At 40.4% G+C, this 23,875-nt stretch overlaps 1 non-coding gene across 1 annotated transcript; it reads left to right on the forward strand.

Moving 5' to 3' along the window:
• The first annotated feature begins 10,573 nt into the window (after positions 1-10,573).
• Positions 10,574-10,705, forward strand: LOC137454118 (U4 spliceosomal RNA). Its single transcript, XR_010990546.1, has one exon. It is a non-coding gene; the product is annotated as a U4 spliceosomal RNA (small nuclear RNA).
• Positions 10,706-23,875: the final 13,170 nt, after the last annotated feature.

A 23,875-nucleotide genomic window follows, 5' to 3' on the forward strand; every position in this document is an offset into this window, starting at 1 on the left:
TCCTCTGTACCATAATGTGGTTAAGTCCTTCCTACCACAGGGTGGCAAGCATCTGCTGGTTCCACCTGTGAAAATGCACAGTCATTCCAGGTATCCCAGTGCATCCTTTCTATTTGGAGATATGACATCCTTCAGATGTGTTTGCCAGTGTTGATAAGCATTGCATTGCATATATATCTATAGTGAATACATTTATCTGGCCTTCCAGTACCATCTGAAGAGTATCTTCCCACCCTAACCCACAATTATTACTCAGCTCTGCTTAGTGCTGTGGTACTTTCAACAACTCTATTTACTTTTGTGTTTGGGATCTGTTGGTGATAAAAACCAGTTAATTTTTTTCTCCTAATTGTCATCAAGGGCTTAAACTGTAACTCCCTTTTCCAAATACTTTCCAGAGTTGCTATCATTCATTTGTAGAATTTCTACCAGCAATTACCACTGAAGGTGTTCCAAATAATAACTGATAGGTTGCTGCAGGACTGAAGTGGTTTATTTTTCTCTGTCTCTCTATAGAGTCCAGTGTTCAAGTAGAAACTTAACTTTTAGGCCAGCTGTACAAAAACACCCATTTAAGGTAAATATTTTTATAAAAGGATAATTGAACAATCTGAGTGGCAAAATATTAATATAATGAATGTTTAGGAGTTCCATCCTTATCCTCACAAATGTTAATATCTTTAAATTGCCTAAGATAACGAGTAGGTAGCCTGTTCTCTGCAATGTCGCAGTATCACAGAATCACAGAACCTTAGTATCAATAGACATCTAGTCCAACATCCACTTTACCCACATGATTGCAAAGTGTATGTGATACTGGATGTAGTTGTTCTTGTTTAATGGAACTAAAATATTTTCAGCTTTTTCAACTAATTTTCAGGTTTTATTTATGATGGACTTATGTCATGAGCAAGATCCTGACATCTGCCTGTCTCAGAGCCCCTGTCCCAGAGTCTTACTGTGGTGGTTTGGCTCTGGCCTGGAGGCCAGACACCCACCAAGCCGCTCTATCACTCCCCCTCTTAAGTGAACAGGGGAAGAAGGGAAAGAAAATATAACAGAAGCCGGGGATAAGATAGGAGCAATTTAATAACACTAATAAGCAAACAGCAAATAGACCGCGCGGAAGCAAAGAAAGCAGAGAGAGAGATGTTGGTCTCTACTTCCCATCAGCAGGACGGTGGTCGGTCTCGGGAAGCAGGGCTCTCTAAGCTTGGTGGTTCCTTGGGAGGATAAACGCCATGGACGAATCCCCAACACTTCCTTCTTTCACGTCCTTCTTATACCTGAGCTGACGTCGTATGGTATGGAATACCTCTTTGGCCAGTCTGAGTCAGCTGGCTCAGTTGTGTCCCCTGCCAAGATCCTGCCCACCCCTCAATGTACTCCTGGGGCAGGGAAATGTTGAAAGGACACAGCTCGGATACCGAATTCAGCCGTAGCCAAAACACTGCTGTGTTATCAACTGCTGCTGCAAAAAAACACAGCACTAAAATGATGCTGTGAGGAGAATTAACTCCACCTCAGTTCAACCCAATACACTTACCAAAACCAATCAGCAAAATTAACATTTGCTTCTTTTCTGGGGCCTCTATGAGGACTTGCACTGAAATAGGTTTAAAAAGTTAGAACAACGGAGAGGTTTAATTTATTAAGGTGACAGAGACAGTGGATTCGGGATTGCCAATGATAAACGCACTAACTTTAATCAAGTAAGCCTGAGGTAATAAATCCCTGGTAACATCCATCTGGATATCCATTTCCAGAGATAACTTAGACATTTCTTGGTTCTAACCATCTCAGCCTTGCCCCCAATATGCATTTAATTAACCTGCATTCCTGTCCCATTCTATGCTGGACTCATGGTAAAATCCTAAACCAATTAAAGATTACTCCAGTTTGGGTTGTACTGTAATGAAGCCATCATTTCAGTCTCCATCTCCTGCAATGTTTTTCTTGTATGAGAACTCCTTCAATTTCTGCTTTATTCTATAACACATTTATATCTGCAACACATCATAAATACCATTTGGGGAGAGAAAAAAATAAATAAATTACTCAGAAGTAGTGAATCCATTTGTCTCAAAATTGTAATTCTGGTTCCATGATAAACAGGATGACAGTGGGCAGAGGGGAAGACATGTTCCCCTCTGAATAAATATACCAGCTAAACATAACTATTTTCTGAGCTACTGATGTGGTAAAATGATTGCAGCTATTTGACGAACCACATAATTCCTGGGGTTTACATAGTATCTCAGAAATTCAGAAACATCAATTTTCTTATCTTATCAATAAAAATGTGTTTTTAAATTAAACTCTAAAATCTTAAGGTTTATTTTTGCATTTTTCATTAAAAAGAATTTATCAAGCCTTTTTGCTGAAATATACTCACAGTGCTCAGAAATATTCTCAAAAAAATGAATCATCTGCAAGCATGTGACTTCGGAACTAGCTCCAGAGTGGTTGCTACAGCTCATAGTGTTCCATAATAAATTCATCCAAACCAACATTTTTGGAAAGGAAAAAAATTTGTGAGACATCTGACAATGGAAAACTGTCAACAGGGAAACAAGCAAACTATTTCAGGACTTACATTTGTTTATACTCTGTCTTCTGAAATATTGCTAGAAACTCCTGGATTTATTTTGAAACAATAATCAACCAAAGGTCACATAGCTAAGCCTTTACTTACACTGACTGGAAGGTAAGCTTCCAGTCCCACAGATATAGGATGGAATCACTGAGTTTGGCAAATAAAATTGAAAACCTCTTACTTACTTACAGACTGAAGGAGTTGGGGCTGTTCAGTCTGGAGAAGAGAAGGCTCCAAGGTGACCTAATTGTGGCCTTCCAGTATCTGAAGGGGGCCTACAGGAAGGCTGGGGAGGGACTTCTCAGGATATCAGGTAGTGATAGGACTAGGGGGAATGGAATGAAGCTGGAGGTGGGGAGATTCAGGCTGGAGGTGAGGAGGAAGTTCTTCACCATGAGAGTGGTGAAACCCTGGAATGGGTTGTCCAGGGAGGTGGTTGAGGCCCCGTCCCTGGAGGTGTTTAGGATCAGGCTAGATGAGGCTCTGTCCAGCCTGATCTAGTGTGGGGTGTCCCTGCCCATGGCAGGGGAGTTGGAACTAGATCATCCTTGTGGTCCCTTCCAACCCTGACTGATACTATGATACTATGATACCATGATACTTTCTTTAATCTCTCTGAGATGAGAGTCCTGCCACAGCGTGGATCAGTAAAGGGTGTACAGCATGGCAAGCATCAAAGAGTGACAGAATACACTTTGTTTGGCTCTGCAGAAATCTGTAGGACGGACTTTAGTGTGTTTTTTGAGTGGAGTTTCAAGAAGAAAAGTTGAATGCTCAGGTACACATTTGAAATTAAATACTTTTAATCAGTATTGCTTCATTTTTTTGCTTCTAAGTCATTGCAAGGTATTTGGCCCAAGCCATAAATGCAAACAATGATACCTACTGAGATGCCATATAGAGCAGGGAAAGCTACAGGCACAAAAAGGGAGCCATTCTCTAACACAAGCCTAAATTAGAGTTCATTCTGGATAAATCTTTGTTAGTGCCAGTCAGGGATAACAATTACCTCTTTCATATGAACGGAATGCTTGAACCATAAAATCTGTTTCTACGGAAAAATATTTTAGTTTACAGCATCTCTGAGGAAAATACTTTGCTTTGTTCAAGTTATTTTAGATTATTTAGAAATCTTTTTAGGGGTTTGGAGCACAAGCCCTATGAAGAGAGGCTGAGGGAGCTGGGGTTGCCTAGCCTGCAGAAGAGGAGGCTCAGGGGAGACCTTATTGCTGCCTACAACTACCTGAAAAGGGAGGTTGTAGCCAGGTGGGGGTTTATCTCTTCTCCCAGGCAATCAGCACCAGAACAAGAGGACACAAACTGCACCAGGGGAGGTTTAGGCTCAAGGTGAGGAGAAAGCTCTTCACAGAGAGAGTTGTTAGCCATTGGAATGTGCTGCCCAGGGAGGTGGTGGAGTCACCATCACTGGAGGTGTTTAGGAAGAGACTTGATGGGGTGCTTGGTGCCATGGTTTAGCTGATTGGTGTTGGATGATAGGTTGGACACGATGATCTCAAAGGTCTCTTCCAACCTGGTTGATTCTATTCTATTCTATTCTATTCTATTCTATTCTATTCTATTCTATTCTACTCTATTCTACTCTATTCTACGATTCAGATAACCATACAAGTACTTATGCTGAGGTCTGTTTTGGAGCTACTGAAATGACTGCATCTATGTGAATATTATGGAAGTAGACTGGAACAAGCTTTAAATTATAATCTCTTCCAGTCATACTCTGATCAGAATTCTGGCATTTGTTCTGAGGACCTAAAAATTCCGTGTGTGTTTTCACAGAGTAGCATTAAGTTGCACTTGGACAAAATGCAATAAAATTATGTTATTTTAGCTTTTGGGATAATTTTGAAAGGTCAGTTCCCCTATTATTTCCAAAATACTTAGATATAAAATGTCTTGATTAGAAGCAATCTTTAATATTTTATGTAATACTTGGTGCAGTACATTCTTCATTTATGTCCCAGTGGCAGCATTCTGGTGTCTCATGGATCAACAGTCATAACAGTATTACTGTGGCTAAAGGGATGGTGGAGTTAAAGAGAGTTCTTGTTCTTTTAGGTAAAAGCCAGGAAAGACGAAGAGCCAGCATATTGTATAGTGCAGGCTGCCAAAAGAGAAACGGCAGGACTGGCAATAGCTCTCAAGGCTCTGATTCATTCAGTCAGTCTGACAGCAATTTTCCAGGGAACGGTTTAATTCATCATCTCCAGGCAAAGTCTGGCTAGGTGCAGGGGAAAAGTATATGCTAAGGCTTTACAACAAACCATTCTTTTTTGCTCCTTCCTCTCTTTATCAGCTGGAAGAGGGGAGGTTTAGCGCCATGAAAAATGACCAGCACTAACATTTACTATATTGTGTTGAATGCCTTACAAACACAGAGAATATTAAGCAGCTGATAGAGAGATAACACATTATGTTCTTCCATGATTGTAGCAAGTGACCTTTCCCTAGCAATAAAAATGGAAGAGAAATGTCAATAAGTGGTACAACTTGTCTTAGAGGGTTGACAATCTGAAGTTCTTTAACAAGGCAAGAAGTATGTGATACATTTTAATAACTATTATGACAATAGGAAGGCAGGCAGGCAGGCAGGCAGGCAGGCAGGAAGGAAGGAAGGAAGGAAGGAAGGAAGGAAGGAAGGAAGGAAGGAAGGAACTACAAAAAATGGTCTACAACAAAAGTAAGATGTGGATAACTTCAGAAAAAAAATCTCTGACTGCTGTAATAGACCCTGCTTACTCTGAGACAGATCTTTGATGCTATTCAAATGCTTCAAAACAGTTCCAATTTGTATCTCAGTGAGAGGTGATGTGAGATTTTTGTTTATGACTTTAGATATTCCTTTCTCATGTTTTAAAAGTCTTTGTAATTCGCCATTTCCCATTTTATGTTCACATTATAGTGATGTTAAGAAACATTGATTTTAAGGTCTTTTGCAAACTAAATGACTCTATGGCTCTGTTATTTGAGCTGGCAAGAAATACTACTAATGGTAGAGATGGTGAAAATAAAAATCAACTGCTCATGCAAAAAAATGCATTTGCCCTAAGTAATGTTAACACTCTTCTTTTTCGTTTGTTGCGCAGGTTGGCAGATTAGAATATAGACCAGTGCACTAACTGAACACATACTGGGGCCATGCTCTTACCAATATATAATTACTTATACAAAATTATTAGCTGTTAGCATGAAGAATCAGAGGAAAAGGCGACACATGTAGAATGAATTATTTTAATTTAGACCAGAAATCCTCATTATTTTTCTTTACATAGATTTGTGTTCTGTGCACTATTCCAATTATTTAAAAGAGGACAGCTAGCATTTACCTCAATCAGTCAAGTGAAATGGGACAGAAAATAAAATACTGCCTTTTATGCATCTTAAGTATAGAAATTCATCCTTGTGCTCATATAATTGCTTCCTGCCTGTTGTCTCATTTAGCTGATGAAAAATCTTGCAAGAACTACCCCCCAAAATAAAATTACCAGACTAGCTCAGATTTGGGTAGAAGCAGAAGAAGCTACAGTTGCAAACAAACTACAATCTAGAAATATGATATGCAATGAATGTGTACAAAATATACAATATTTACAGATATTTGCAAATCACAAACAACACAAGGACCCCCCTGGACAAAACCAGGAGGTTACCAATAGCTTTCCCTGCTCTGCACCCTTCCGCCCTGTACAAGGGAAAGGATAAAAGAGAAGAGCAGAGCAGAGTACCTTGTTAGTACTCAGCCACAACAAGAGCTCAGCCAAGGTCAGCAACAGGCAATTTTAATGTAATTGTCCACTTTTACAATCATCTCATTTAAAAATAAAAATAAAATAAAAAATAAAAACCAACACTAAACAACAAAATCAATTAATGTCTACTTTTCATTTTATTTTTCCACAATAAATCTCTGTTGTTTAGAGGAGATATAGACACCGGAAAGTTCTTTTTAGTCCCATAGACCTGAGTAGCAAGATAAAGCACAGGAAACAAGTACTCCAGAGAAACACGCTTCCACACATTCTCCTTTCAGAGCTGTAAATGCTGTTGCTCTCATTTGTTAACAGGAATGAAAAATGCTAACCACAAATGTTATGACAATATTCAGAAGAAGATATGCAGCTATGCAGCTTTCGTCAAAGTATAAAAAGCAGAACAATTCCATAGCCTCATGCTCAGGAAGGAGCTTTAGTTCTGGGTTTATTTGGGTGAGGTGGGGGATGGGTGGTTGTTGTCTTAGAACTTTGACTTGACTTTCGTTGATTTTAACTGGGATTTATTCTTTGTATGCTCCTCATCAGGCTTTGTTGCTAGATTCATATCTTTAATTCAATAAATCACAGCCATCATGAAGCAGTTTTAGCGTTATCATCCTTCACAACTGCCTTTGCAGTGTTTTAACACAGCTGGCAGCAAATCAATGGCTCTTATCAGACATTTTGGTCATTATATAAAGACTAAACGGAAAAAACACTTTTGTTAATCCATTTGTATACTTGAGCTTGTTTTCTCTGGGGTATCAAATTAAATTAAAGTGAATATAAAGCAGATGTCTTTTGCATCCAATCATCTACATGTCAAGCCAACTGGTCTATAGAATCATGGTACTGATTACTCCCTTTTATCATCACATATCCCTTTGTAAAAATTCTTTACCAAAGTCCCTGCTGGGCAAACATTATTGACTCCTACAATTTTGATTCATGAAGCTAAGAGTGATCTATTAACTATTGAATTTACATGAAGAAAGCCTGTAAAGGCTACAGCACACAAAGACCAGGAAGATAGAGGTCCCAACATTAAAAAAAAACTCTAATCAGGATAAACTGAAGACTTTCTTATGACCGAATCTTTGCAAGACCCTTTGAATCTACCATTTGCCTAAGGCAGGATTAACCAAGTATAGAATTATTGGGAAGCATTTGTAAGCTTCTTAACATAAACACTAACTGTGGGAGATGTTGCAGTCTCTTGATATGAACTGTAGTTGTGGTTTAGTCTCTAGCATCAGATAATTATTTCCACATCTCAGATGAATTTCCTTTCCTTTGGTGTAGTTTAGATATTTCAGATGAACAAACAGTGGCTTTTCCTGCTTTGAAAGAGTATTATCCATTCATCTTTCTATTCATTTTTCTCTACTTCCTTCCTGAGTCCCATTTTGTTCATTTTTTCTCCATGGGTCATTTTAATGTCATATTCCAAAATTTGATAGGTCAATACCACTTCTATTTAAATTAGCAACCACTTTGAACAGTCATCTGCACTTCTTCCTCTGAAGAAGACAATGCTTCTAAAAGATTCTATTTGTGTTTATATAATAATCCTATGTAGTAGCCTTACAGCCAGACAACTAATGTGTTTTATTCTTAGCTTCCTACCACAGAATACATTCAGTATCACTAAGGTTGGAAGAGACCTCAAAGATCATCGAGTCCAACCTGTCACCACAGACCTCGTGACTAGAGTAGGGAGGACACTACTGCCCACTGCAGGCTTGAACTCACAACCTTCTCATTAAGGGTCTTATGCGCTACCAACTGAGCCCTATGCTGGCTAAATATACCACTACTACTGAAAGTAAAGATAGCATTTGAAGACACAAATAAGTCAAAATCCTGTGACCTATACATATTTCTAGATCTTAGGCACTCACTAATGTATGAACTTGTTCTGTACTCTTTGATAATTATGGATTTTTTTTTCATAACTAAATAGATGAAGAGAACAAATGATTGATTGTACTTCTTTCTAAGACAGTGTTACATAAGGTGACAAGTAAAACAGTTTCTAAACCTTATTGCTGTCTACAACTACCTGAAGGGAGGTTGTAGCCAGGTGGGGGTTGGTCTCTTCTCCCAGGCATCCAGCACCAGAACAGGAGGACACAGTCTCAAGCTGTGCCAGGGGAGGTTTAGGCTGGATGTTAGGAAGAAGTTCTTCTCAGAAAGAGTGATTGCCCATTGGAATGGGCTGCCAAGGGAGATGGTGGAATCACCATCACTGGAGGTGTTTAGGAAGAGACTTAATGGGGAGCTTGGTGCCATGGTTTAGCCGATTAGATAGTGTTGGATGATAGGTTGGACTTGATGATCTCAAAGGTCTTTTCCAACCTGGTCTATTCTATTCTATTCTATTCTATTCTATTCTATTCTATTCTATTCTATTCTATTCTATTCTATTCTATCCTATCCTATCCTATCCTATCCTATCCTATTCTATTCTATTCTAAACTCCTTCATGTTATTAGTGTTTCCTGTGATTACATTGAAATCCTCACATAATTCTTTCAGAATTGAATTATACCAAATTATACCAAATGGATTTACATATGGGAGTGTTCATTTGGCCTTCCTAACAAAATAGCTCACGATAAGCCTGGTTACTCATTTCTAAATTTCAGCAAATGGCACTCAGTTAGCCTGGAAGTGTAATGAAGTTGAAAGTAAGAGTGCTGAATTGCTGATTCTTAAAACAGTGTTGCTACAAAATGAAATGTGCATTGCAGGAATAAACCTCTACACTGTTCTTCATTATAACTTTATGATATTTGGTATTGTGACTGTCTTTCTGGTTTTACGGCCTATAAAACCTAGTGTCTGTTGCCTAAAACTTGGTGAGTTGGCAGTCGTGTATCTGAGGGCTCATAACAATTAACACCAAACTATAGAAAAAAGCTCTTTTGAATTTCACAAAACATCCTGCACAGCATGTAATGAATCAATTGCAATTATCATTTAGAATAAGCACTGCATAAAATCTAACTTGCAGCTGAACTTGGGAGTTCTTTGAGAGCTGATTGGTAAGGACATCCGAAGTTAGTAACACTTGGTTTGGTTTTCTTTATTTCGTGAACGTGAAGCTACCTGGACTTTTGCAAACCTGGTCCCCACAGTGTGGCTCAGCGTTTTTATGTAATATTGCCCAGTCTCAGGACAGTAAAACTAGAGAGAAACCTACAGCTCTGTTTTATGTCTTTACCAACACATTTTAAAAAATTAACATGTGAAGAATATATCATGGTAATATCTTTTATTACCAGTATACTCATTATGTATAAAAAACCCCAATCTGTTTATAAAAAGACACAGCTAACTCCTTGTTATTGTAGAAGATACTCTATATTTTATCTGCTTATTAGCTGTACTGTACTCATCACAAAGATATTTCCTAGAATGGTAGAGCTGAATTAAATTAATTCAAACTGTTCTTAGTTTTGCTATGCATGAATGGTGAAGAACTGAATACATTTACTATTGAAGTATCTGCTTATTGCTGCAGTTAACACAACATAATATGCACTACAGAAAGTAGACTTGCACTCTTTTGTAGCACATCAAAACATAGCTGAAACAAGGCTGAAAGGAGATGAAAAACAAAAAAGACAGTACATCAAAAATATGTAGAGTCCATTTCCATTTTAACTGCTGGGTGAGTTGAATTTATCTCAAGTTCAAGGAAGTCTTTACATCAAGGGCACAGCGAGACGTGATTCAATGTTGCATATGATGGTGGCTGTGTCTATGCACTGGACCTGCAAGACCTCAAAACACTGGCACCTTCAGAGCCCTTCCTGCAGTTAGATCTAGCTTTGTTTATGATGTCAGGGAGCACTGGCTCCTCTGGAATCACTAATTCATTCATTTCATGTTGAGAAACTCTATGGCAGAAGCGTTGCTTTTAGTGGAGTTAAAATGGTCAAAGATGCAAACAAGAGCAGAAGGGGATTAACTGATTAGGTAATCACAGTGCTGGTTAATAAATTTATACACAAATTTTCTGACATTCCAGTTGCTTGCTAATTATGCTGCATGTTTTCTATAAGTAACAATTGTACATAAAAATCTGTGAGCTCCCAGAAGCAGGAAAGTTGAAACAAGCTTATTTTGTTCTAGTCTAAATCCAAAGAATCAGCTTCAATTTTGAATTGCTAATAATTCAGAATAATTCTGCCCTTATGGCATCTTTGTGCAGTGGCAGTGTCGTAGCCAATGAGGTTAATCCGAGGTGCAATTATTGCTAGTTGAAAACTTTTCCCAATTCCCCGCCATGACAACTTGAAATATAGTCGGCACTGGCGCCAACATTTTTTTTTCCATCATTTTCCTCCGGTCCTGGCTCACCGGTGAGGTCCCAGATGACTGGAAACTGGCCAATGTGGTCCCCATCCATAAGAAGGGTCGGATGGAGGAACCTGGAAACTACAGGCCAGTCAGCCTGACCTCAGTGCCAGGGAAAGTGATGGAGCAGATTATCCTGGTGGCAATAACTGCGCACCTGAAGGATGGGCAAGGGCTCAGGTCCAGCCAACATGGATTCAGGAGGGGCAGGTCCTGCCTCTCCAACCTGATCTCCTTCTATGATCAGGTGACCCATCTGGTGGACATGGGGAGGCCTATGGATGTGGTCTACTTGGACTTCAGCAAGGCCTTTGACACCGTCCCCCACAGCAAACTGCTGTCTAAGCTGTCAGCTCGTGGCTTGGACCACTACACTCTGTGCTGGGTTAGGAACTGACTGGAGGGCCGGGCCCAGAGAGTGGTGGTGAATGGTGCCACATCCAGCTGGCAGCCAGTCACCAGTGGCATCCCCCAGGAATCAGTGCTGGGCCCCATCCTCTTTAACATCTTCATTGATGATCTGGATGAGGGGGTCGAGTCAGTCATCAGCAAATTTGCAGATGACACCAAGTTAGGAACAGATGTTGGTGAGTTAGAGGGTAGAAAGGCTCTGCAGAGGGACCTCTACCGGCAGGACAGATGGGCGGAGTCCAATGGGATGTCATTTAACAAATCCAAGTGCCGAGTGCTGCACTTTGGACACAGCAACCCCATGCAGAGCTACAGGCTGGGGACAGAGTGGCTGGAGAGCTGCCAAACAGAGAGGGACCTGGGGGTGCTGATTGACAGTTGCCTAAACATGAGCCAGCAGTGTGCCCAGGTGGCCAAGAAGGCCAATGGCATCCTGGCCTGCATTAGGAATAGTGTGGCCAGCAGGAGCAGGGAGGTCATTGTGCCCCTGTATTCTTCATTGGTTAGGCCACACCTTGAGTACTGTGTCCAATTCTGGGCCCCTCAATTTAAGAAGGACATTGAGACACTTGAACGTGTCCAGAGAAGGGCAACAAGGCCGGTGAGAGGTCTTGAGCACAAGCCCTATGAGGAGAGGCTGAGGGAGCTGGGATTGTTTAGCCTGGAGAAGACAAGACTCAGGGGAGACCTCATTGCCCTCTACAACTACCTGAAAGGTGGTTGTAGCCAGGAGGGGGTTGGTCTCTTCTCCCAAGCAACCAGCACCAGAACAAGGGGCACAGTCTCAAGCTGCGCCAGGGGAAGTTTAGGCTCGAGGTAAGGAGAAAGTTCTTCACTGAGAGAGTCATTAGTCATTGGAATGTGCTGCTTGGAGAGGTGGTGGAGTCACCATCCCTGGAGGTGTTCAAGAGGAGATTGGACGTGGTGCTTGGTGCCATGGTCTAGTCATGAGGTCTGTGTTGACAGGTTGGACTTGATGATCCTCGAGGTCTCTTCCAACCTTAGTTATACTGTGATAGTGTGATACTGTGAAAATATCCAGTCTTTTATTTTCTCTGGCCCTGAAAATAAAAATATTTAAAAAAAAAAAAATGGGCAAAAATTCTTCCAGACCCTGGCATATTTTCTTTTGAATCATGGAATCTTAGGTGAATATTTTTCTATTCAGCTTAATGCCAGAATAAACACTGTCAAAATCTGGTTTACCTCTATGTGTACACACCCCACAAAAATCATTTTTGTTTTAAAAAAAAGAACTAGAAAGTCAATATTCCCTTCCTTTGGTGAGGGCACAATATCGTGGCTGTATTATGAAAATAGACCTGTGGGAATTAAACAAATGGAGGTGTGATGAGAAACAATCAGATAAGACATGTTTGTTCATTACTTTATCTGTATGTGGTATTGCTATATTCCATTGGAAATTATCTGTCAGAGGATGTATTTTCATTCAGATCAGGTTTTCTATTTTCCTTCATTTACTTAATGGGATCTGCTGCTAACATTTTCCTTGCACTTTCCTTAGTGAATGTCTCCTTTTATATGCCAAAAACAGAGAATGAATGACTACAAAGTTTAGGACGTGACACAATGATTATTTTAACTTACCATATAATTTTGTTTAATTTAAGATACTTTTCTTTAAAAGAATGAGACAGAATTTAGTAGTGTTAGCAGAAGAGCTTTCAATGAGAAGCATGGGTTCCAATATTGATATGCCTGAGAAAGCTTTATTCACTTAAACTGGAGTTAAATCTTTTTCTGATTTTTAAAACTTTCATAATTTTCCTCCAAAGTTCTTGTATGAGGGAAAAATGAGCACATGACAGCTGAGAATATGTTGAATGGATCATTTGGTATATTTATCCGTGTATAGAGTGCTCATGCTCATATTCTGTCAGCAGGGGACTGCAGGGGTGGGTCTGATGAGAAGCTAGAGGCTGCTATGTGGAGAACTTCAAACTGCAGCAGGTGGATTTTCCTGGAAAAACTGCAGCCTGTGGAGAGCCCATGCTGGATCAAGGGGAAAGTGTGTGAGGGAAGGAGCAGTAGAGGGAGCCCTCTGTGTACTGAAACACCCTGCCATATTCACTCCTCCAGTGTTTGGGTCAGGGGCAAAGAGAATGGGGAGTGAAAGACTGAAGGTTAGCTGAGAAAGGGGGACCAAAGGTGTTGCTTTAATGTTTTCCTTTGTTTCTCACTACCTAAATCTAACTGTCACAGGAAAAGAGAGGAGTAACTGACTGGGTGGGCATTTGACTGGCCCACAACCACCCTTCCTGCTATCTAACTGTGAGGTTTAGGCCCACATTTAATACCATAATCTTCCTGGAGGTGATACTTAGATACCTTAATGATAGCTTTTTGTTGCTGTTGTTGTTGTTGTTGTTGTTGTTCTGTTCTTCTCTTTTATTTGGTTCTGATCTGTTTCACCCTAGCTGACTTTGCAAAAGCAGTGGACATTCAGCACAGAGACCTTATGGCAGAAACTAAGTCCTGGTATAATCTACTGTTATATAGTCTTCCTAGGAAATAGTCTACTATGTTACATGAATTTGAACCTGTAATTGGGGGCTTAGTCTAAAGGAACTTCAGAGGGCATTGGACATGGCACTTGGGGCCATGGTTTAGTAGTCATGAGGTCTTGGGTGACAGGTTGGACTTGATCTCAGGTCTTTTCCAACCTTATTGATTCTGTGATTTTATCATTCTATCATTCAATTGTCTCTGGACAAAATAAAACAATGATTCCTTTGGACAGCAACTGCAAGGAGACATTGAAGAATTTGGGCTGGTACAGCCTGGGGCAAAGATAGCCTAGTGGGGGTCCTAACAGCAGCCCCTGAGCAGATCACTATGTTGTACTACTGTATGTCATGAACTTGCTGGGGAAAAAAGACATAAATGCTTTGAGAAATACATGCAGTGCATTTCAATTTCTCTGATGCTAACACTTCAGCACATTTCCAAATACATCAACCAACAACTCTGGAGCAGTATTAGAGGTTCCAGTTCAAACTTTCAACAGTCTCCAAGCTATTCCATCTTGGTTTTGATCCTATGTGACCTCTACCACACAAGTTCATCTCCTTTGCAGTTAAAATCACTCAAAATAATGAGCTAAAAATAATATTTTATTCTTTTGTAGTACTCCAAGTAACACCAAGGTCATGACATCAATGAAGTTTATATCCAGAATTCAGGAAGTATTATCTTGAGGATTCAACAATATTTAATACTTTCTAGATTGTACAGTAAAACAAGAAATATCTCTCCAAAATTATAGGAGACAGATGAACCTAAGAAAAGCATATATTTATCTACAATTTTTTTGTGTCACAAAGTAGACATCACATCCATCCCTTCAGTTTCAGACCCTGAGTGCACAGTGCACTTTTTAGATTTGCTTCACCAAGCCAACAAACAGCAGTTTACCTTCTCAAGAAATCTAGACATCTAGCTGAATAAATTAATCTGTAATATTGCAATCTGAGAGAAAATTAAGTGGATGTCTAAAAATCTTATGAATGCATTTTACTGGCTTACAGTCTTTGTTTTAAAGATACAAAAGAGTGGGTTTTTTTCCTTCTAAGATATCCTTTGGTTAAGAGTATTTGAACTAAAATCATTAGCAGAAAATTAATCATAATTCACTAGTTCAAACAAATAAATAAAAGATCTTTCAGGCTGAGGCTTTTATACATTCAGATGAGCATCCAAAAACACAATTCATCACTTATTTAGTTGACTTCCAAATGCCATGAGATCACACATAAAGATGAGATTCTTGGACAATAAATACTGATAATTTACCTCTGTATGGTCCAGTAAGGTTTGCTACTGTGTTGCTACTTTCAGCTGAGGAAACCAGCAGCCTCAACAAGAAAGTATGAGTTTGGGGGTTGCCTTTCCTTTTTTTTTTTTCTTTTGATCCCCTCAAAAAGACATTCTGTCTCTACAGCAACTAATCTCCAGAAGAGATGCATAAAGATTAGAAATGCTTATCAGCAGTTTTTTAGCTCTTTTTTCAGGAAAAGTCTGTGTTTTCGCCACCATGGCAAGACAGTTCAGTTTATGCTGGCAAGTACTCAGGAGCATTAAATACTCTAAATCACATGCTCTAATTTGAACGAGTCCAGAGAAGGGCAACAAGGCTGGTGAGAGGCCTTGAACACAAGCCCTATGAGGAGAGGCTGAGGGAGCTGGGATTGTTAAGCCTGAAGAAGACAAGACTCAGGGGAGACCTCATTGCCCTCTACAACTAGCTGAAAGGTGGTTGTAGCCTGGAAGGGGTTGGTCTCTTCTCCCAGGCAACCAGCACCAGAACAAGGGGACACAGTCTCAAGCTGCACCAGGGGAGGTTTAGACTCGAGGTGAGGAGAAAGTTCTTCACTGAGCGAGTCATTCATCATTGGAATGGGCTGCCCAGTGAGGTGATGGAGTCACCATCCCTGGAGGTGTTCAAGAGGAGATTGGATGTGGCACTTGGTGCCATGGTCTAGTCATGGGGTCTGTGTTTATTGGTTGGACTTGATGATCCTCGAGGTCTCTTCCAACTTTAGTTATGCTGTGATACTGTGATACTGTGAAGCTCACATATAGTTTAGGCATACAGGCTTCATTAAAACCAAAGATTGGGCTTAGTAGAGGCAAACGCTGGGTGGTTAGAATAGAATAGAATAGAATAGAATAGAATAGAATAGAATAGAATAGAATAGAATAGAATAGAATAGAATAGAATAGAATAGAATAGAATAGAATAGAATAGAATAGAATAGAATAGAATAGACCAGGTTGGAAGAGACCTTCAAGATCATCATGTCCAACCTATCGTCCAACACCACCTAATCAACTAAACCAGGCAACCAAACATCCCATCAGGTCTCCTCCTGAACACCTCCAGTGATAGTGACTCCACCACCTCCCCGGGCAGCCCATTCCAATGGGCACTCACTCTCTCTGTGTAAAACTTCCTCCTAACCTCCAGCCTAAACCTCCCCTGGCACAGCCTGAGACACGCAACTGCACGCAACACCATTATTGGTCTGGAATGACAAATCCTGTGGCAACACAGAACTCCAGAGAGGATTGAGATTCTTGTAAAATAACTAGGCCAAAGAGCATGGCATTGAGTAGATATTCCACATTCCTGACTATGCACCAGCTACAGGGAGATTGAAAGATTGAATGCTACAGCGGTTTGCTGAAGACCACTCTCAAAGCCGTGGGATGGATCTTTGAAAAACTGGGAGAAACATTTAGCACAAACAACCTGGCTGGTAAATGGTAGAGGTTCAGTGAATTGAGCTGGACCTGCACACTCAGATTTTCTACAAAAGGTAGAAGTTGATGGAGTTCCTGTTGTTAGAGAAAAGAATTTGTGAGGCAAAACTGTTTGGGTATTTTCTCCTTCAGGAGAGTCCAAACCTGTCTGAGGGGTGGTTTCTGCTGAAGGTCCTGGTCACATTCACAGGGTAATGCAAGAGAATGGTGAAATTTCCATCAACCAGGTAAAATTAACACCATCTGTCCAAATTTCTCAAGTGTCTCACACGTATGGAAATCATTCCTAGTAATAATTTTTTAAATAGCTATGAGCTTTCTTTACTGTACAAACCTTAGTTTTCATTTACCAAAATAGTCTGATAAATGTTCAACATTTATACAAATACTTTTCATACCAATTTTTTCTTAAACCATGAATCTTTATTATAGTTCAACATTTTCACTGATCACCCCAATGTCTGATTCTTCCACACGAGTAATCCTTGCAGAAGGATAACATTTCCTCCACCAATTTAATTTCAAGAAGACTTTTCCAAATATGGGTGATAGTACTTAAGTAACAGCATCTTGAGCCTTAACAGTGAGTTTTTAAACTACATGCAGTTACACTCTTGAAATTTTTAGGGACTTTTCATGAACTAAACCAATTAGTTTTCTAAAATTTTTAAATTCCAGCCTTCTATCTAGTGGGATATGTAAGTGATAACAGATTTTATTGATCTGTATTTTTCATTTCCAGAATCTTTTCCTACAAGTGTCTTAATTTCCTGAGTGCCATGAGATCTGTCATTTTTACTGCATTCACAATGAGCACTGTTCACAGGCTGTACCATACCCACAGGATTCACTGAACTGTTTTGCTTTAATCAGAATTGTTTACTGAAACTGCCATACATTGATGTAAACAACTGAAGCTTTTTGAAGTCTTGCTAATTCTATTTTTTGTCAAGGTGCATCACACTTTTAGTCACACTCTAAACAGTCTGTAATTGCCTCTGGTTTTCCTTAGAGGCCGCTGCAAATTACGCTTGCAAAGAAGTTGGCTTCCTTCTCTCTTAACCCATATGGAATGGGTAGCTGAATAAAGTAAAATGAAATAGAAAAAGTAAAACAATACTGCCAATTTTGAGGTGGCTGTAAAGGGTTTCTTTCAAATGCTTTTACTTCAATCTCTTTTCTATCAGAACTCGACAACATTTGAAAATTTACTGCCCTCTAAGAGGTCATCAAATCTCCCACTGCTTTTAGTAAGCAGAAGTTTTCATTTTCCTAGTTAGGTCACTGACGATGTCAGCTTCCCAAGAGGAAACAGAGGGAGAAGAATCTTGTATAATGCAAGTCCTGAAGATCTTGCCATCATACAGCCACACAAATTAGTTTGGTGTTTATTGTATCAGTTAATCAAGCATACATTTGTTAATAAATGGATGAAATGATGGAAGCATACTGTGATTTCCTTCTGACTATTTAGAAGAGAATGATCTTGGAATTATGGCTCAAGAGCTGTGTCAAGTAAACCCTTCTTGCCAAGATGGTAAGGGACAGAGCAAAACAGAGGAGAGAATTTCAGATGAAAACAGCCCTGGAAATCAAAATCTGGCCTCAAATAGAGAACAACTAAACAATCGTCAATCTGCAAAAAATTATAAGGGTATAGTGAAGTCTGGGAGTAATGGGAATTCACCAAGCACAAGCACAGCTTGAGTCTGAAGGGCAGATATCCATATTGCTTAGGACTGACAGGATCTGCCCAGGGAGGTGGTAGACTCACCATCCCTGGAGGTGTTCAAGAGGGGATTGGACGTGGCACTTGGTGCCATGGTTTAGTAATCATGAGGTCTTGGGTGACAGGTTGGACTTGATGATCTTTGAGGTCTCTTCCAATGTTATTGATTATATGATTCTATGATTCTATGATTCTATGATCTTATAGACCAATTTGCTGTGATATATGTTGATACAAGCAAGGTCTGGTGGAATGAGCAAGTGAATTATTTACACTATTAAAACCAAGTGGCTTGGCGATGAAAAGGTAAAAAGGAGCTACTAATTCAGAACTCAGGAGGAGCTGGGGCTGGATAGTGAAATGCTGGAAGATTGCACCGTCTTGTGTATCTTCTGCTGCAAACTACTGTTATTATATTCATTTACTGTCCTGTTGACACCTTGAAGGAGCAACTTTTTCATGCTTACACTGACAGCTATTTTAGGCCAGTGCCTGTGCAACACTTCGTCCTGAAGGAGACTCTGAAGGCAAGGAGAATCTGAGTCAATGTGGCCACAGCACACTGCCCAGTTTGCTCCAGCTGCAGCTGCATTCCCAGACAAAACCTTGCATATTTCAAGTGTTCATTAAAAAGGGAAGCATTTTGCCTTTGTCATGTTTGAAGTACATTTTAACACTAGGCACACCACCTGACTGCCAGGACTTTTCAAATATTACAGAGAGCTCCTCAGCAATTGCCTCAGCCAATTCTCTCAGGACTCTGGGATGAGTCTTATCAGGTCCCATAGACTTACGCATGTTATGCTTCATTCTTGTATTAGAAATATAATGTAATATTACTGCCTTGTTTAGGAATAGTGTGGCCAACATAACTAGAGAAGTGTACTCAGCACTGGTGAGGCTGAACTCTGATACTCTGTTCAGCTTTGGGCCCCTCAGTACAATAAGAACATTGAGTTGCTGAAGCATGTCCATAGAACAGCAAAGCAGGAGAAGAGTCTTGGCGCACAAGTGTTATAAGAAATGGCTGAGGGAAATGGAGTTTTTTAGTATAGAAGAAAGGAGGTACAGGGGAGACCTTCTCACTTTCTATGACTACCTGAAAGGATTTTGTAGCAAGCGAGGTGTGTCAAGTCTGTTCTCCCAAGTAATGAGTGATAGGACAAGAGGGAAGGGTTTAAGTTGCACCAGGGAAGGTTTAGGTTAGATATTACGAAAAATTTCTTTACCAGTACGGTTGTAAGGCACTGAGACAAGCTGCCCAGGGAAGTAGTGGAGTTACCATCCCTATAGATATGAGATACAGGTGTGGTGCTAAGAGACATGGTTTAGTGGTGAATTTTGCAGTGTTAGGTTAATAGTTGGACTTAATGATCTTGTCTTCCGACCAAAATGATTCTGCAGATGAAGTTGCCAAACCACTGTCCATAATATTTGAAAATACATGGCAATATGGTAAAGCCCCTGCTGACTGGAAATGGGGAAACATCACCTCCATCTTCAAAAAGGGAAAAAAGGAAGACCACAGAAACTATAGGCCAGTCAGTCTCACCTCTGTGCCTGCAAGATCATGCAGCAGATCCTCCTGAAGGCTTTGCTAATAATATGGAAAATGAAGAAGAGGTGATTGGTGGTAACTAATATGGCTTCATCAAGGGCAAATCATGACTCATGAACTTGGTAGGTATTTATGATGGAGTTACAGCATCAGTGGATAAGAGAAGAGCAAATGTTGTCATCTACCTGGAAGGACTTGTGTAAAGCATTTGATACTGTTCTTCCTGACATCTTGTCACCAAATCAGAAAAGGATGGACTTGAGGGGTGCACCACTCACTGGATTGGCTGGATGACCATACTCAGAGAGTTGTAGTCAATGCTCAATGTCCAAATGGAGACCAGAGACAAGCGGCATCCCTCAGGGGTGAATACTGAGGCCAGTGCTGTTTAACATCTTTGTCAGTATATGGACAGTGGCATTGAGTGCACCCTCAGCAAGTCTGCAGATGACACCAAACCTTGTGTTCCAGTTAACATGCTGAGGGAAGGGACACCACCCAGAGGGACTTGGACTGGTTTGAGAGGTGGGCCCATGACATCCTCATGAAATTCCACAAAGCCAAGTGCAAGGTCCTGCACCTGGGTCGGGGCAATCCCAAACACAAATATAAAATGGGTGAGGAGTGGCTCAAGAACAGTCTTGAGGAGAAGCACTTGGGGGTGTCAGTTGATGATAAACTCAACATAGCCAGTATTGTGTGTTTGCAGCCCAGAAGGCCAACTGGATCATCAAGAGAAGGTTGCATCAAGAGAAGTGTCACCAGCAGGATGAGGGAGGTGATTCTCCCCTTCTACTCTGCTCTTGTAAAACCCCACATGGAGTACTACATCCTGTTCTGGTGCCCTGAGCATAAGGACACTGAACTGCTGGAGCAGGTCCAGAGGAGGGCCATGAAGGTGATCAGAGCGCTATGAAGACAGGCTGCCTGAGTTGGGGCTGTTCAGCCTGGAGAAAAAAAGGCTCTGGAAAGACCGTAGAGCAGCCTTCCAGTACCTGAAAGGGGCCTACAAGAAAGCTGGGAAGATAAATTTTACAAGGGATTGGAGATTTAGAATACATAGAATAGAATACATAGAATAAACCAGGTTGGAAGAGACCTTCAAGATCATCGCGTTCAACACATCAACCAATCCAACCCACCTAAACAACTAACCCATGGCACCAAGCACCCCATCAAGTCTCCTCCTGAATGCCTCCAATGATGGTGACTCCACCACCTCCCCAGGCAGCCCATTCCAATGGGCAATCACTCTCTCTGTATAGAACTTCTTCCTAACTGGATAATAGAAAGACTGGATAATAGAAAGAAAGTCTTCACAGTGAGGATGGTGAGACACTGAAACATGTTGCCAAGGGATGTTGTGGATGCCCCCTCCCTGTATGTATTTAAGTCCAGGTTGAATGAGGCCTTGAGCAACATGGTCTAGTGGAAGGTGTCCCTGATCCTGGCAGAAGAGTTGGAAGTGGGTGATCTTGAAAGTCCCTTCCAGTACAAATCATTCTATGAATCTAAGAGATATGAGGCAGATTATTTTAGTTTCAAACTGTTCTTTCAAGAAACAAAACATATGTTATTTTCTCTTCTCTTTGTAGGATGGATAGGTACATACCACATTTTCCTGAGTGACACATATATTTGTTTCTATGCATAAATTAACACATATTTTGTCAACATCTGTATCACAGTATCACAGTATCACAGTATAACTAAGGTTGGAAGAGACCTCAAAGATCATCAAGTCCAACCTGTCTCCACAGACCTCATGACTAGACCATGGCACCAAGTGCCACGTCCAATCTCCTCTTGAACACCTCGAGGGATGGTGACTCCACCACCTCTCCGAGCAGCCCATTCCAATGATGAACAACTCACTCGGTGAAGATCTTTCTCCTTACCTCGAGCCTAAACTTCCCCTGGCGCAGCTTGAGACTGTGCTCCTTGTTCTGGTGCTGGTTGCTTGGGAGAAGAGACCAACGCCTTCCTGGCTACAACCACCTTTCAGGCAGTTGTAGAGGGCAATGAGATCACCCCTGAGCCTTCTCTTCTTTACTACTACTTTAGGCTTTACTACTTTGGATTTAAATAGGTTAAGACATTTTAAGGCAGATGTGTTGTCTAACTTTTCCCTGAATCCACCTGGAGCTTCCTTGGGACATCTATATTTAGTTAATGAAATTCTTTCTGGCAAGGTCTGATAATTCATAGCAGTTTCCTGTCAATGTTAACTCAGATGATTTAATGGGAATCTCTTTTAAAATGCAACACTAACAATACCATGCGTTCGTTATTAGTACGTGTTTAAAGGTTGTCCTAAGCTCACAAGGATGTGAAGAGAGAATGCTGAAAGCTCAGGTATATAAATTCCTTGAAGTGTGTCCTTCCTCCCATTGCAGAATGCCAAATGCCAGCCACCTCAGAATTTCTTACTGGCAAAACCATGAACAGTTTGGATTGCATGAGTCCAACAAAATTCCTGCAATGTCAGAAAAAAGCCAAACATAAAAAAGCAGAAGTTGAGGGGCAGTTCTTTAAATGAGAGGGGTCTCTAATTTCTATTAAGACAAATGTTTCACATTTATTCCTTTAACATCTTATGTGAAATACATAGAGGCATTTGAATTTTAAACTTAGTTCTAATATGTAGCCCAGTCAGTTTTAATAAATCATTTTATCCTGTCATTCTCTCACACGAAGCAGTAAGTATCCATCATTTCTTGTGCTAAAAAAACAACAGATGTTGTAAACCCCTGTGGCAAGAGTGTAAACTTCCAAATGAGAACTAAAAATAAAGGCAAAACAAAACAATACACTTCACAGGATTTAAATTATAAATATAATACAAAGCCAAGGCTTGTGGTCATGGAGAATAAATAAAGTCCCTCTACATTCTGCTGCCTCTAGATGCAGACAGGTTGCACAGCTTCTTCCGGGAATGACAGCTTTCAGAAATGGAATCACAGTGTGGAACTAAATTGAAAGTCCTTACTCGATATTACTGTGCTGAAGGCAAGTTATCTGAAAGGTCAAAGTCTCTCAATGTGTAAAAATTGCTCATATCTTCTAAAGATAAATACATTGTATGATAATCCCAGAATTTTCATTACTCTTCAGAGATGAGCAGAACTCTGCCAAACACCACAACTCACTCTCCATGAGGAAAAGCTACAAAAAAAACATCTCTCACTAGGATTTGTGTTTGTTCATCCACTCAGGCATATCTCACCTTATCTTTGACTCTAAGTGTATATATCAAGGTTAATGGAATAGCAACAAGCATCTGTAAAAAATATCATGATGAAGGACTTTCATGTGGTAGACTGCCAGACATTTGGGGTTGGTCATGTAGCCACAAGACAGATAAAAAATGGTGTGAAGAGCTGTGTAATTGCTGTGTTAAGTAATGTAGGGGTCTCATAAATGTTAAGTTTCAGGGAAGAAATTTATAGTTTACAGTACGCTTACATACCCTCATCATGTCCCTCAGATATATGTGAGGGGTTTTGCCTTTATTAATTGCAGAGAAGCAGATGTAGAAAAGCACAGCAATTCTCCATACTGATGGTTTAGAGGATGAATGCTTATATTGGTTTTTAGGATTCTAAAAGTAATATTTAGGACTCTTGGTTCCATGTTAAGTGTTCAGGGTAACACAGAAGTGCTACCTGAGGAACACTAATTTTAGAATCGTAGAACCATGTTGGTTGGAAAAGACTTTTAAGATCAAGTCCAATTACCATATAACTCTACCAAGTCTAGTGTTACATCATGCCCTTTAGCATCACACCTATGTGTCTTTTGATGACCTGAAGGGATAAAGATTCAGCCACATCCCTGGGGAGATGATTACAGTTTTCAGTGAGGAATTTTCTTCTGATATACAACCTAAACCTCCCCATACCATTTCCTCTCATCCTATCACTTGTTACTAGGGAGAAGAGATTGACATCAACCTCACTTCAACCTCCTTTCTGGTAGTTATGAAGAGCAATAAGGTCTCTCCACAGCCTCTTTTTCTCCAGGCTAAACAATCCCCATTCCTTGAGCTGGAACATGTCCAGAGAAGGGCCACAAGGATGATCAGAGGACTGGAGCACCTCTCCTATGAGGACAGACTGAAGGAGTTGGGACTGTTCAGTCTGCAGAAGTGAAGGCTCCAAGGT

The sequence above is a fragment of the Melanerpes formicivorus genome, unplaced genomic scaffold (assembly GCF_026170545.1).
Source record: "Melanerpes formicivorus ecotype bairdi unplaced genomic scaffold, bMelFor1.0.p_v2 SCAF_2, whole genome shotgun sequence".
Taxonomy (NCBI): domain Eukaryota; kingdom Metazoa; phylum Chordata; class Aves; order Piciformes; family Picidae; genus Melanerpes; species Melanerpes formicivorus.